The sequence below is a fragment of the Oncorhynchus kisutch genome, linkage group LG5 (genome assembly GCF_002021735.2).
Source record: "Oncorhynchus kisutch isolate 150728-3 linkage group LG5, Okis_V2, whole genome shotgun sequence".
NCBI lineage: Eukaryota > Metazoa > Chordata > Actinopteri > Salmoniformes > Salmonidae > Oncorhynchus > Oncorhynchus kisutch.
This window is the reverse complement of record NC_034178.2, coordinates 10,224,280-10,239,466: the sequence shown is the minus strand read 5'-3', so window position 1 is coordinate 10,239,466 and position 15,187 is coordinate 10,224,280.

The following is a 15,187-nucleotide window of genomic DNA, read 5'->3' as shown; positions in this document are numbered from 1 at the left end:
TTGGATGATGTCTGTGAGTATAACAGAACTCATATGGCAGGCAAAAACCGGAGAAAAAAATCCAACCAGGAAGTGGGAAATCTGAGGTTTGTAGTTTTTCAAGTCAATGCCTATCGAATATACAGTGTCTATGGGGTCATATTGCACTTCCTAAGGCTTCCACTAGTTGTCAACAGTCTTTAGAACCTTGTTTCAGGCTTCTACTGTGAAGGAGGGGGGAATGAGAACTGATTGAGTAAGGGCTCTGCCAGAGTGGCATGAGCTGATCACGCGTGCACACGTGAGATTGACCTGCATTCCATTGCATTTCTGAAGACAGGAATTCTCCGGTTGGAACATTATTGAAGATTTATGTTAAAAACATCCTAAAGATTAAATCTATACATCGTTTGACATGTTTCTACGGACTGTAACGGAACTTTTTGACTTTTCGTCTGGACCTAGTGATCGCGCCTCATGAATTTGGATTATTATTATTATTATACATATATTATGGACTTTATCGAACAAACAAACATTTATTGTGGAACTGGGATTCCTGGGAGTGCATTCTGATGAAGATCAAAGGTAAGTGAATATTTATAATGCTATTTCTGACTTCTGTTGACTCCACAACATGGCGGATATCTATATGGCTTGTTTTTGTGTCTGAGCGCTGTTCTCAGATTATTGCATGGTGTGCTTTTTCCGTATTTAAAAAAAAAAATCTGACACAGCGTTTGCATTAAGGAGAAGTGGATCTAAAATTCCATGCCTAACAGTTGCATTTTTTATCAATGTTTATTATGAGTATTTCTGTAAATTGATGTGGCTCTCTGCAAAATCATCAGATGTTTTGAAACTACTGAACATAACACACCAATGTAAACTGAGATTTGTGGATATAAATATGAACTTTATCGAACAAAACATACATGTATTGTGTAACATGAAGTCCTATGAGTGTCATCTGATGAAGATCATCAAAGGTTAGTGATTAATTTAATCTCTTTCTGCTTTTTGTGACTACTCTCTTTGGCTGGAAAAATGGCTGTGTTTTTCTGTGACTAGGTGCTGACCTAAGATAATCGTTTGGTGTGCTTTTGCTGTAAAGCCTTTTTGAAATCAGACACTGTGGCTGGATTTACAACAAGTTTATCTTTAAAATGGTGTAAAATACTTGTATGTTTGAGGAATTTTAATTTTGGGATTTCTGTTGTTTGGAATTTGGCGCCCTGCAATTACACTGGCTGTTGTCGAGGTGGGACGCTACCGTCCCACTGGTTCCAGAGAGATTAACTACTTGGCTATCGATTTGAATGTCATTCTCATCAACAGTGCAATCAGAAAGTATTCATACCCCTTAATTTTCCACATTTTGTTACAATACAGCCTTATTCTGGAGCTCTGTCAGAGTGACCATCAGGTTCACCTCCATGACCAAGGCCGTTCTCCCCCGATTCCTCAGTTTGGCCAGGAAGAACCCTGGTTGTTCCAGACTTCTTCCATTTAAGAATGATGAAGGCCACTGTGTTTTTGAGGACTTTCAATGCTGCACAAATTTGTTGGTACCTTTCCCCATATCTGTACCTCAACACAATCCTGTCTCGGAGCTCTATGGACATTCCCTTCGACTTCATGGCAAGGTTTTTGCTCTGACATGCACTGTCAACAGTGGGACCTTATATAGACAGGTGTGTGCCTTTCCAAATCATGTCCAATCAATTTAATTTACCACAGGTGGACTCCAAGTTGTAGAAACATCTCAAGGATGATCAATAGAAACAAGATGCACCTGAGCTCAATTTAGAGTCTCATAGCAAAGGGTCTGAATACTTATTTAATTAAGGTAGTTCTGTTTTTAATACATTTGGCAACATCCAAAAACCTGTTTTCGCTCATTGATTATGGGGTATTGTGTGTAGATTGATGAGGAAAAACATTATTTTAATCTATTTTAGAATAAGGCTGTAACTAGAGGTCGACCGATTATGATTTTTCAACTCCGATACTGATACCAATTATCGGAAGACCAAAAAAAGCCGATGCCGATTAAAATCGGCCGATTTTTTACATTTATTTGTAATAATGACAATTACAACAATACTGTATGAACACTTATTTTAACTTAATACAATACATCAATAAAATCTATTTAGTCTCAAATAAATAATGATACGTTCAATTTGGTTTAAATAATTCAAAAACAAAGTGTTGGAGAAGAAAGTAAAAGTGCAATATGTGCCATGTAAGAAAGCTAACGTTTAAGTTCCTTGCTCAGAACATGAGAACATATGAAAGCTGGTGGTTCCTTTTAACATGAGTCTTCAATATTCCCAGGTAAGAAGTTTTAGGTTGTAGTTATTATAGGAATTATAGGACTATTTCTCTCTATACCATTTGTATTTCATATACCTTTTGACTATTGGATGTTCTTATAGGCACTTTAGTATTGCCAGTGTAACAGTATAGCTTCCGTACCTCTCCTCGCCCACACCTGGGCTCGAACCAGGAACACATCGACAACAGCCACCCTCGAAGCATCGTTACCCATCACTCCACAAAAGCCGTGGCCCTTGCAGAGCAAGGGGAACAATGACTCCAAGTCTCAGAGCGAGTGAAGTCACCGATTGAAACGCTATTAGCGCGCACCCCGTTATCTAGCTAGCCAATTCACATCGGTTACACCAGCCTAATCTCGGGAGTTGATAGGCTTCAAGTCATAAACAGCTCAATGCTTGAAGCATTGCGAAGAGCTGCTGGCAAAACGCACGAAAGTGCTGTATGAATGAATGCGTACGAGCCTGCTGCTGCCTACCATCGCTCAGTCAGACTGCTCTATCAAGTATCAAATCATAGACTTAATAATAACAACATAATAACACACAGAAATATGAGCCTTTGGTCATTAATATGGTAGAATCCGGAAACTATCATTTCAAAAACAAAACATGTATTATTTCAGTGAAATACGGAACCGTTCCTTATTTTATCTAACGGGTGGCATCCCTAAATATTGCTGTTAAATTGTACAGCCTTCAATGTTATGTCATAATTATGTAAAATGTAGGCAAATTAGTTCGCAACGAGCCAGGCGGCCCAAACTGTTGCATATACCCTGACTCTGCGTGCAATGAACGCAAGAGAAGTGACACAATTTCACCTGGTTAATGTTGCCTGCTAACCTGGATTTCTTTTAGGTAAATATGCAGGTTTAAAATATATACTTCTGTGTATTGATTTTAAGAAAGGCATTGATGATTATGGTTAGGTACAGTCCTGCAACGATTGTGCTATTTTTGCAAATGCGCTTTTGTTAAATCATCCCCCGTTTGGCAAAGTTGGCTGTCCTTTGTTAGGAAGAAATAGTCTTCACACAGTTCGCAACGAGCCAGGAGGCCCAAAATGCTGCATATACCCTGACTCTGTTGCACAGAACGCAAGAGAAGTGACAATTTCCCTTGTTAAAAGAAATTCATGTTAGCAGGCAATATTAACTAAATATGCAGGTTTAAAAATATATACTTGTGTATTGATTTTAAGAAAAGCATTGATGTTTATGATTAGGTACATGTTGGAGCAACGACAGTCCTTTTTCGCGAATGCGCACCACATCAATTATATGCAACGCAGGACAAGCTAGATAAACTAGTAATATCATCAACCATGTGTAGTTAACGAGTGATTATGATTGATTGATTGTTATATGTAAGAGGACTATATTGTTTTATATTCAAGTTTAATTCTAGCTAGCAACTTACCTTGGCTTACTGCATCCGCGTAACAGGCAGGCTCCTCGTGGAGTGCATTGTAAGGCAGGTGGTTAGAGCGTTGGACTAGTTAACCGTAAGGTTGCAAGATTGAATCCCCAAGCTGACAAGGTAAAAATCTGTCATTCTGCCCCTGAACAAGGCAGTTAACCCACCGTTCCTAGGCCGTCATTGAAATTAAGAATGTGTTCTTAACTGACTTGCCTAGTTATTTATTTTATTTATTTATTTACCTTTATTTAACCAGGTAGGCAAGTTGAGAACAAGTTCTCATTTACAATTGCGACCTGGCCAAGATAAAGCAAAGCAGTTCGACAGATAAAACGACACAGAGTTACACATGGAGTAAAAACAAACATACAGTCAATAATGCAGTATAAACAAGTCTATATTCAATGTGAGCAAATGAGGTGAGAAGGGAGGTAAAGGCAAAAAAGGCCATGATGGCAAAGTAAATACAATATAGCAAGTAAAATACTGGAATGGTAGTTTTGCAATGGAAGAATGTGCAAAGTAGAAATAAAAAATAATGGGGTGCAAAGGAGCAAAATAAATAAATAAATTAAAATTAAATACAGTTGGGAAAGAGGTAGTTGTTTGGGCTAAATTATAGGTGGGCTATGTACAGGTGCAGTAATCTGTGAGCTGCTCTGACAGTTGGTGCTTAAAGCTAGTGAGGGAGATAAGTGTTTCCAGTTTCAGAGATTTTTGTAGTTCGTTCCAGTCATTGGCAGCAGAGAACTGGAAGGAGAGGCGGCCAAAGAAAGAATTGGTTTTGGGGGTGACTAGAGAGATATACCTGCTGGAGCGTGTGCTACAGGTGGGAGATGCTATGGTGACCAGCGAGCTGAGATAAGGGGGGACTTTACCTAGCAGGGTCTTGTAGATGACATGGAGCCAGTGGGTTTGGCGACGAGTATGAAGCGAGGGCCAGCCAACGAGAGCGTACAGGTCGCAATGGTGGGTAGTATATGGGGCTTTGGTGATAAAACGGATTGCACTGTGATAGACTGCATCCAATTTGTTGAGTAGGGTATTGGAGGCTATTTTGTAAATGACATCGCCAAAGTCGAGGATTGGTAGGATGGTCAGTTTTACAAGGGTATGTTTGGCAGCATGAGTGAAGGATGCTTTGTTGCGAAATAGGAAGCCAATTCTAGATTTAACTTTGGATTGGAGATGTTTGATATGGGTCTGGAAGGAGAGTTTACAGTCTAACCAGACACCTAAGTATTTGTAGTTGTCCACGTATTCTAAGTCAGAGCCGTCCAGAGTAGTGATGTTGGACAGGCGGGTAGGTGCAGGTAGCGATCGGTTGAAGAGCATGCATTTAGTTTTACTTGTATTTAAGAGCAATTGGAGGCCACGGAACTAGAGTTGTATGGCATTGAAGCTTGCCTGGAGGGTTGTTAACACAGTGTCCAAAGAAGGGCCGGAAGTATACAGAATGGTGTCGTCTGCGTAGAGGTGGATCAGGGACTCACCAGCAGCAAGAGCGACCTCATTGATGTATACAGAGAAGAGAGTCGGTCCAAGAATTGAACCCTGTGGCACCCCCATAGAGACTGCCAGAGGTCCGGACAGCAGACCCTCCGATTTGACACACTGAACTCTATCAGAGAAGTAGTTGGTGAACCAGGCGAGGCAATCATTTGAGAAACCAAGGCTGTCGAGTCTGCCGATGAGGATATGGTGATTGACAGAGTCGAAAGCCTTGGCCAGATCAATGAATACGGCTGCACAGTAATGTTTCTTATCGATGGCGGTTAAGATATCGTTTAGGACCTTGAGCGTGGCTGAGGTGCACCCATGACCAGCTCTGAAACCAGATTGCATAGCAGAGAAGGTATGGTGAGATTCGAAATGGTCGGTAATCTGTTGGTTGACTTGGCTTTCGAAGACCTTAGAAAGGCACGGTAGGATAGATATAGGTCTGTAGCAGTTTGGGTCAAGAGTGTCCCCCCCTTTGAAGAGGGGGATGACCGCAGCTGCTTTCCAATCTTTGGGAATCTCAGACGACACGAAAGAGAGGTTGAACAGGCTAGTGATAGGGGTGGCAACAATTTCGGCAGATAATTTTAGAAAGAACGGGTCCAGATTGTCTAGCCCGGCTGATTTGTAGGGGTCCAGATTTTGCAGCTCTTTCAGAACATCAGCTGAATGGATTTGGGAGAAGGAGAAATGGGGAAGGCTTGGGCGAGTTGCTGTTGGGGGTGCAGTGCTGTTGTCCGGGGTAGGAGTAGCCAGGTGGAAAGCATGGCCAGCCGTAGAAAAATGCTTATTGAAATTCTCAATTATGGTGGATTTATCAGTGGTGACAGTGTTTCCTATCTTCAGTGCAGTGGGCAGCTGGGAGGAGGTGTTCTTATTCTCCATGGACTTTACAGTGTCCCAGAACTTTTTTGAGTTAGTGTTGCAGGAAGCAAATTTCTGCTTGAAAAGCTAGCCTTGGCTTTTCTAACTGCCTGTGTATAATGATTTCTAGCTTCCCTGAACAGCTGCATATCACGGGGGCTGTTCGATGCTAATGCAGAACGCCATAGGATGTTTTTGTGTTGGTTAAGGGCAGTCAGGTCTGGGGAGAACCAAGGGCTATATCTGTTCCTGGTTCTAAATTTCTTAAATGGGGCATGTTTATTTAAGATGGTTAGGAAGGCATTTTAAAAAAATATCCAGGCATCCTCTACTGACGGGATGAGATCAATATCCTTCCAGGATACCCCGGCCAGGTCGATTAGAAAGGCCTGCTCGCAGAAGTGTTTCAGGGAGCGTTTTACAGTGATGAGTGGAGGTCGTTTGACCGCTGACCCATTACGGATGCAGGCAATGAGGCAGTGATCGCTGAGATCTTGGTTGAAGACAGCAGAGGTGTATTTAGAGGGGAAGTTGGTTAGGATGATATCTATGAGGGTGCCCGTGTTTAAGGTTTTGGGGAGGTACCTGGTAGGTTCATTGATTATTTGTGTGAGATTGAGGGCATCAAGTTTAGATTGTAGGATGGCTGGGGTGTTAAGCATGTTCCAGTTTAGGTCGCCTAGCAGCACGAACTCTGAAGATAGATGGGGGGCAATCAGTTCACATATGGTGTCCAGAGCACAGCTGGGGGCAGAGGGTGGTCTATAGCAGGCGGCAACGGTGAGAGACTTGTTTTTAGAGAGGTGGATTTTTAAAAGTAGAAGTTCAAATTGTTTGGGTACAGACCTGGATAGTAGGACAGAACTCTGCAGGCTATCTTTGCAGTAGATTGCAACACCGCCCCCTTTGGCAGTTCTATCTTGTCTGAAAATGTTGTAGTTTGGAATTAAAATGTCTGAATTTTTGGTGGTCTTCCTAAGCCAGGATTCAGACACAGCTAGAACATCCGGGTTGGCAGAGTGTGCTAAAGCAGTGAATAGAACAAACTTAGGGAGGAGGCTTCTAATGTTAACATGCATGAAACCAAGGCTATTACGGTTACAGAAGTCGTCAAAAATGAGAGCGCCTGGGGAATAGGAGTGGAGCTAGGCACTGCAGGGCCTGGATTCACCTCTACATCGCCAGAGGAACATAGGAGGAGTAGAATAAGGGTACGGCTAAAAGCTATGAGAATTGGTCGTCTAGAACGTCTGGAACATAGAGTAAAAGGAGGTTTCTGGGGGCGATAAAATAGCATCAAGGTATAATGTACAGACAAATGTATGGTAGGATGTGAATACAGTGGAGGTAAACCTAGGTATTGAGTGATGAAGAGAGAGATATTGTCTCTAGAAACATCGTTGAAACCAGGAGATGTCATTGCATGTGTGGGTGGTGGAACTAATAGGTTGGATAAGGTATAGTGAGCAGGACTAGAGGCTCTACAGTGAAATAAGCCAATAAACACTAACCAGAACAGAAATGGGCAAGACATATTGACATTAAGGAGAGGCATGCTTAGTCGAGTGATCAAAAGGGTCCGGTGAGTGGAGAGGTTGGTTGGTGATTTAGACAGCTAGCCAGGGCATCGGTAGCAAGCTAGCATAGGATGGAGGTCTGTTGTTAGCCACCTCCTGCGCTCCGTCAGTAGATTAGTGGGGTTCCGTGTGGTAGAGGGGATCAATCCAAATCACACAACAACAACAAAAATAAAAACAATAGATATAGTTATAGAGGCCCAAGAAGAAAACATAATAATAATAATAATTAAAAAATAATTAAAAATTAAAAAAAAAAAAAGTTAAATAAAGGTGGAAAAAAAAAAAAAAAAATACTGATTTCCGATTGTCATGAAAACTTGAAATGGGCCCTAATTAATTGGCCATTCCGATTAATCGGTCGACCTCTAGCTGTAACATAACAAAATGTGGAAAAAGTCAAGGGATCTGAATACTTCCTGAATGCTCTGTAAATACCAGGTAATAAGTGGAAAGCTTTCTAAATGTAGATTACATTTACATTCTTAAGATAGCTAGGTGGAACAACCACATATCAGTAAGTACATTTTTCCTCAATGAAGTAGTTATCTGCAAAGTCAGAGCTAGTACAGGGGGGAAAAGTAAAGTGCGAGTGTTAGTTCACAAGTCTTCTTTTTTTTCCGGGGGAGGGGGGCTACAGGGGCAAGCTGGTTCCACCATTGGGGTGCCAGGACAGGGAAGAGCTTGGACAGGGCTGAGCGGGGTGGGAGGGCCAAGAGACTAGAGGTGTAGGGTTTGAGCATAGCCTGAAATTAGGGAAGGACAGTTCCTCTTGCTGCTCCGTAGGCAAGTGCCATGGTCTTGTAGTGGATGCGAGCTTCGACTGGAAGCCAGTGTAGCTGCATGACATGGGAAAACTTGGGAATGTTGAACACCCTAGTTTGCAGGGGTTTGATTGCACAAGCGGGGAGCCCAGCCAATAACAATTGGGAGGAGGACACAGTGGAGTTGTCAACCATGGTGGAAAGGTATTGGAGTGGGCAGAGACCTATTCTCTCCACGTCACCTGGTACTGTACGAGCAGCCTGCCAGCTATGATGCATTACAAGAATGTGCAGAGCCTGAGACACCCAGCCCAGAGAGGGTGAAGAGGAGGATCTGATGGCTCACGGTGTCAAAGGCAGCGGATAGATTTGGGAGGAGAGGAGAGAAAGATTGAGTCAGCTTTGGCAGTGTGGAGAGCCTCCGTAAGAAACGCAGTCTCGGTTGAGTGACCCTTCTTGACTAGTTAAGGTCAATAAGATTACTCTCAGAGATATAGCCAGGTCAGAGACAGCATGCTCATGTGTTTTGGAAAGAAACAAAAGAAGGGATACTGGTCGGTAGTTTGATGGCAGAGGAGTCTAGTGTTGGTTTCTTGAGGAGGGGAGTGACTCGGGCCATTTTGAAGTAAGAGGGGACACAGCCAGTGGTCAGGCATGACTTAATGAGGGAAGTGGGGAATGGGAGAAGGTCCACAGAGATGGTTTGGAGAAGGGAGGAGGGGATTGGGTCGAATGGACAGGTTATCCGGCAGCCGGACCTCACTAGTTTCAGGATTTAATCTGGAGGAGAGGGGAGAAAGAGGTAACATGTAGGGTAGTTCTGTGTGAGTGGGACCAGTGGAGTCAAAAGGCTGAGTGAATGAGGAGCGGATGTCGTTAACCCTCTTTTCTAAGTGGTTGACAAAGTTGTCCACAGAGAGGGAGGAAATTGTTTACTAGGGTCAGAAACAGAATCTTGAAATCTTGATAGTGATAGAAAGTGGCTTTAGCAGTGGATACAGAGGAAGGTAGAGGAGAGTAGGGTCGTAGAGGCATAATCAGGTGGCTGGAGAAGGGTTTAGCTAGGGTTGGAGGAGTAGCTAGGGTTGGAGGAGAGGAAGACAGAAAAATAAACAAAATAGTGATCAGAGACCTGGAGGGGGGGGGGGGTTACTGTTTGATTAGTAGACGAACAGCCTCTAGTAAAGATGAGGCCAAGCGTATTGCCTTCCTTGTGAGTGGAAGAGGATTGGGAAAAGGTGAGGTCAAGCGTATTGCCTTCCTTGTGAGTGGAAGAGGATTGGGAAAAGGTGAGGTCAAACGTATTGCCTTCCTTGTGAGTGGAAGAGGATTGGGAAAAGGTGAGGTCAAGCGTATTGCCTTCCTTGTGAGTGGAAGAGGATTGGGAAAAGGTGAGGTCAAGCATATTGCCTGCCTTGTGAGTGGAAGAGGATTGGGAAAAGGTGAGGTCAAAAGAGACAAGGAGGGAGGAGAAAAAAAATTGTTGGAAAGAAATGAATCAAAGACAGACATCGGGAAGTTGAAGTCGAAGTATGAAGAGGAGTGAGCCATCGTCAGGAAATGAGCTAATCAAGGTGTCAAAAGCTCATTGAGGAACTCTAAGGGAACCTGGTGGGTGATGGATGACAACAATGCTGAGTGAAAAATGACAGTGACAGCTTGGAATTCAAATGAGGCGAATGAGGGAGGAAATAAAACATCTCCACTTAGAAGAAATGAGTAGCCCTGTGCCACCACCGCGACGACCAGGCTGAAGGGCAGCATAGGCTGCCAGAGACCAGCAATTCTATATGGGTTGTGTGCGCAGGGTACACTAAATTAGAAGGGTTGCTGCATCCAAGGGCTGGGAGTGTCTCTAAAGCCTACAGGGATGGAGAAAATATTTATAGAAAACACACACACATAGTTGCCAAAGCTACAAAAGAGATGAATTAGATGATCTGAAAATAACTAGGTGAGATACTGAAGTGAGAGAGTGGCGTGGGGCCTTCCTCTCTTTCCTTACTCTAATAACTCGGCAGAACAACTCAACAGAACTGTCTCAGTTTTGCTACAAGACCGCCGCTGACACATCTGCCACTGAGAAAACAGGGGAAGACTAAAGAACTCATACTAATTGCCTTGCATAGGTGAAGAGCCTACCTCCCGGAAGTAATTGCTGATTGGCTGGGAGAGGAGAAACCACTCCCCCTCCAGTACAGCCACTGATTACAAAAACAACAGTCACAAATTGCCCTGCCCCTTAATCCTGGTTGATGTGTTAAGTACAACCTTCTGCAAGTTATGAGCAGTCAGCTCACACACCAGGTAAGCTACTGGGAACACAGGCAGCACTTAAAGTAGATGGCCCTAGCTAGCAAAAAGACAGTACTAGACAACAGATGAAAATATATATATATATATATATATATACTTATAACTCCTGGAGATATCAGGTGTCCTCTAGCTATAGAACACAGGAGGTTGGTGGCACCTAAATTGGAGAGGATGGCCTCGTGGTAATAGCTGGGTGGGCTCGTGGTATTGGCATTCTATAGCCTCCACTGCTATAGAATTAAGCCAGTTGTGCTGTTGTGTCTGCATTGCCATTGTTGGTTAGCCTGCCAGAAGTTTGTGTACATTTTTAGATAGTCAATTTCAGTACAGATGTGGCAGTCAACAGGCAATAAGCCATATGAGACGAATACATGTGCACGTTTTTGAAATGTATATTTTTATTTAACATTTATAGATCCAGGTTAGTTTTATTGAGCAAAAATCTATTTTTTTCAAGAGAGACCGGGTCCAATCAAGACAGCAGATATTAGACATACCATAACAGACATACACACCATAAACACAATATAGAGGTAGACACACATACATTACCATTACAGAGTATTTGGAATGATTATAACAAAAAACACCAACAAACAAACAGAAGCGCATGAAACACACGTGTTGAGTTGCCGTCTTGGTAGGATGAGATCAGAGCCTTTGCCTCTTACTACATTGTGTCTCCATGTTGTCTGTTGCCCAGCATCGTGCAAGTGTCTCATACCCTGTAGCCTGCAAAATTGCATGGCAATATTGGCTCAACAACTTGGCAGTGTATAATGGGCTATATTGAAAGGAGTCTATGCTAAACAGATTTGTGCATGGAGGACGTGAAGAAAAGGAATGTGTGTTGCCGGTCTCTTACCTACAATTAAAGATGACATACCATTTTGAGACCCCTGATTTTCACTACTTTTAATTCCTTCTACCTGACACTTTATGTCTTCCCATGAGGATATTGTATGTGTGGGATTGCAGCAACTCTGTGTGTAGTAGCAGAAGCGTAACAGAGGACAGCAACACTGTTTTCAGTCGAAGAGGATTGTAGCTTCACTGATACCTTGCTACTAATATTGATACTTTCTGTAATTCTACACGTTTTACTTGTTCTCTTAACACAGTCAAGACTGTAGTTATGTACAACTACTACTCAGTTAGTAGCTAACAAAATGTTTTTTTTCACGCTGCAATCAGATGGAGAAAGACAGTATTGAATAGGTGATATTTTAAGCTCGATTTCCCTCCTGTCCTGGCACACTAAATGAAGCATCCAATGCTAATCCTAAAGCCCTTGTGGTGAAATGTCTTTCAGGAGCAGGCGTCTTTCAGGAGATGAAGGGAACGAAGCAGAGAGGTTCTAGAAGAGGACACGCGTGGAAACATCCAGAAGGCTCCATCACTACAGTACTTCTATGCAGATCTTTAAGAGCATGGGAATATGTGGGCTACCTTCAGCAGCAGCAGTGCAATGAGATGATGGATAGACACTGCAATGTCTTTGAGTCCGCTGTGGTAAATTCTTACCCTAAGACAGGAAGTGTTCATGTGTTTTTCATGTGGTTCAGGTGATCAAAGAGAAAGGACACTTGTTGCTGAGACGGAGGACATTCCAAGCTGTCAGTGTATTCATGGTTTAACAGGCTTATTTCAAATGTAACATGTCAACTATAAGACTTTTGTTCAACTGAATTATGTACATGTAATTGAAAAAAGTATATCCCAATGTCTCTTTACTGAACCTCAATATTAGACTATAAACATTTTCAATTGTAATTTTGGGAGCCTCTGACTGTTGGGGTTAGTTCCCTTCTGTTATGATACCGAGTATTATTTTCTCCCAGAAAGCAGAGCAGACAGAACTGTCCCTCTGGCGTTTGTTCCGGAACGCTCAGTAAAGGTAATATCTGGACACTCATTTCAATAGCAACTGGCAGCCCAACTCAAACCCATTACCCATTATCCGTCTCTAGTGGAGCAATATAAATGTTCCTGTAGTACCTAGTCACTGCAACAAATGAAAACTCATGATGTGCGGTCTCTAGTTTGCGCAAAGTCCCATATAGCTCCTTGAGTGCCGCCGTGGTGTCGGCTTGAGGGGGGATAACGGCCATGAGGGTCTTCCGTTTTTGTATGTTGTTTCAATCACACCATGAGTGACACTCAGGGGAGCAGAAAGCTGCAGCAATAACATTTTTTTTTTACAGCAATCTTAAGGCATCTAGCATACCGCAAAACAAAGATTCACTGGAAGTTGACTGATCTTCTATTGAGTCAACTGGAGAGGGAAGAGCAGACGACTGACCAGGGTAAATTTAAACACTTCATTTTAAATAAGAAGCATGCCGAGATAAACGCTGATTAAAAGCCCCACTTATCCAATTTTCCTCCGTAATAATGCCAGAGTCTGACAACTACATAGGCAGGGAAGGAGAATGAACTGTTTTCTTTCAATAATATAAGGCAATTAAGCAGCAAGCTAGTAGGTGTACCACTCATGAGACCATTAGAAAGAGCATCTCAAGAGCACCCAACATCAAAAAGGACATTATGTAAATTGATGGCTCACAAACCACTTTATTTATGTGACAGGGCCCATTGAATCAGCGCCCCTCTGGAGGGAGAAAATGTATATCTGCATATATAGGTACAGTGCCTTAAAAAATTATTCACAGCCTCAATTAAAATGGATTAAATAGAGATTGTGTCACTGGCCTACACACAACACCCCATAATGTCAAAGTGGAATTACTGCATGTTTGCACATATTTTACAAATGAATTCAAAATGAAATGCTGAAAAGTGTTGTCAATTATTATCCAACCCCTTTGTTATGGCAAGCCTAAATACGTTCCGGAGTAAACATTTGCTTAACAAGCCACATAATTGTCACGCCGTAAAATGATAGGAGACACGAGCAGAAATACCTAATAGGGGGTTTTATTTTCTCCAGCCAAACAAAAGAGCGAGGAGTAAAACCTCTAAATAATACACGGGACGAGACCTGTAAAACAATGTATAATAACACGTTGCATGGAAGCCGATACAACAGCACAGGTACTCACAGGACCACCCCCATATGGTAATAATAACCACCAAGGACAATGGGGAACAGAGGGCACATGTATAACATACTAATCAGGGGGAATGGGAACCAGGTATGAGTCATGAGACAAGACGGTCCGGGGTTGGTGGTAATGAATCCAATTCAAGTCATGCCTAGAAGGCTGGTGACGTACAGTAGACCAGTAGTAGGTGAATGGAATGAGCTGCAGTACCGAGGGATCCGTGACAATACTCAGCTGCGAGGACAAACTCTGTGTGCAATAATAGTGTTTAACATGATTTTGGAATGACTACCTCATCTATGTACCCCACACATAAAATTACCTGTATAAAGTCCCTCAGTTGAGCAGGGAATATCAAACACAGATTCAACCACAAAGACCAGCGAGGTGTTCCAATAGTTTGCAAAGGAGGGCACCTATTAGTAGATGGTAAAAATTAACAAAGCAGACATTGAATATCCTTTTGAGATCCAGGGTTTTACCAGCCCTGGTAGCACAATCAATATGCTGATAGAATTTAGTGAGTCTTGTTTTCAGATTAGCCTTGTTAAAATCCCCAGCTACAATGAATGCAGCCTCAGGATATGTGGTTTCCAGTTGACATAGAGTCACATAAAGTTTGTTCAGGGCCATCGATGTGTCTGCTTGGGGGGGAATATATGCAGCTGTGATTATAATTGAAGAGAATTCTCTTGGTAGATAATGCGGTCGACATTTGATTGTGAGGAATTCTAAGTCAGGTGAACAGAAGGACTTGAGTTCCTGTATGTTATGATCACACCACGTCTCGTTAATCATAAGGCATACACCCCCCCCCCCCCGCCCCTCTTCTTACCAGAAAGATGCTTGTTTCTGTCGGCGCAATGTGTGAAGAAACCAGCTGGCTGTACCGACTCCAATAGCGTGTCTCGAGTGAGCCATGTTTCCGTGAAGCAAAGAACGTTACAGTCTCTGATGTCTCTCTGGAATGCTACCCGTGCTCGGATTTCATCAACCTTGTTGTCAAGAGACTGGACATTGGCAAGTAGAATGCTCGGGAGCAGTGCGCGATGTGCCAGTCTCCGGAGCCTGACCAGAAGACCACTTCATCTGTCCCTCTTACGGTGACATTGTTTTGGTTCGCCAGCTGGGATACGATCTATTGTCCTGGTATGGTGGGCCAAACACAGGATCTGCTTCGGGAAAGTCGTATTCCTGGTTGTAATGATGGTGAGTTGACGTTGCTCTTCTATCCAGTAGTTCCTCGTGACTGTATGTACTAAAACCTAAGATTACCTGGGGTACCAATGTAAGAAATAACACGTAATAAAACAAAATACTGCATAGTTGCCTAGGAACGCGAAGCGAGGCGGCCATCTCTG